The sequence below is a fragment of the Solanum pennellii genome, chromosome 8, assembly GCF_001406875.1.
Source record: "Solanum pennellii chromosome 8, SPENNV200".
Taxonomy (NCBI): Eukaryota; Viridiplantae; Streptophyta; class Magnoliopsida; order Solanales; family Solanaceae; genus Solanum; species Solanum pennellii.
This window is the reverse complement of record NC_028644.1, coordinates 40,458,222-40,459,411: the sequence shown is the minus strand read 5'-3', so window position 1 is coordinate 40,459,411 and position 1,190 is coordinate 40,458,222.

Genomic DNA, 1,190 nt, shown 5'->3' with positions numbered 1-1,190 from the left:
TTGGCTCTTTCCGAAAAATTCAAAGAGGTATTTTAAACTATTTGATAACTAGGAGTACTTAGTTGATACATATATCTATATTATAATTAATATACTTGAATAGTAATTGGGTCAAATTCATATTTTTTTAATAACCCTTACCATTTGACTATATAATTAAAACAGATTAGTTAGGTTATTTTAGGAGAAGAGAAAAAAAAAGTTAGAAATTATCTGGAGGCGAGAGAGGACCAAACGGCCGCGGCGAACATTGAATTCCAGGTAAACTTATCCAAATTAATTAATGTTTATATATAATTGTATGGTGCACTTGTAGTAATATATCAAAATAAGATTGTTAGAGATGATTTAATTGTAGGATAGTTACTAATGCATATTTTGTTAAATTCAAAGTGACATAGGGTTAATTGGGATAATGATGACCAATGATTAGTTAATCATTGGAACATTGAATTTCTCATGCATTTATATGTATAATTATTTTTTTTAAAAAAGATACTTGGCAGTATCCATTTGAAGAAAAGGAAAAAACGTGTTCTCGGCATTACTGTATTTCTTGATTTTCTTAATTAATTCTTCATTGTATTTATTTTACTAAATTATGATACTAGTTTTTGATATATTGAGATATATAATTAATAGGTGTATATTATATTATTTAACATTGAATTTTAGGGTATTTGGAGAGGTTNAATGCATATTTTATTAAATTCAAAGTGACATAGGGTTGATTGGGATAATGATGACCAATGATTAGTTAATCATTGGAGCATTGAATTTCTCATGCATTTATAAGCATAATTCTTTAAAAAAAAATAAGATACTTGGCATTATCCATTTGAAGAAAAGGAAAAAACGTGTTCTCCGGCATTACTGTATTTCTTGATGTTCTTAATTAATTCTTAATTGTATTTATTTTATTAAATTATGATACTAGTTTTTGATATATTGAGATAGATAATTAATTATTAGGTGTATATTGTATGATTTAACATTGAATTTTAGGGTATTTGGAGAGGTTAAAGATAAGTTCTTGGCTTGAAATTTAGCAAGTACGATAATTTTGGCATACAAATTATATCAAGATTTGGAGCTTGATTAGAAGTATGAGTGAATTTTTTTGGGTCTATGATAGGCACATAATAATATAAATGTCTACAAACTCGCTTACTTATGAATATTGCATCATT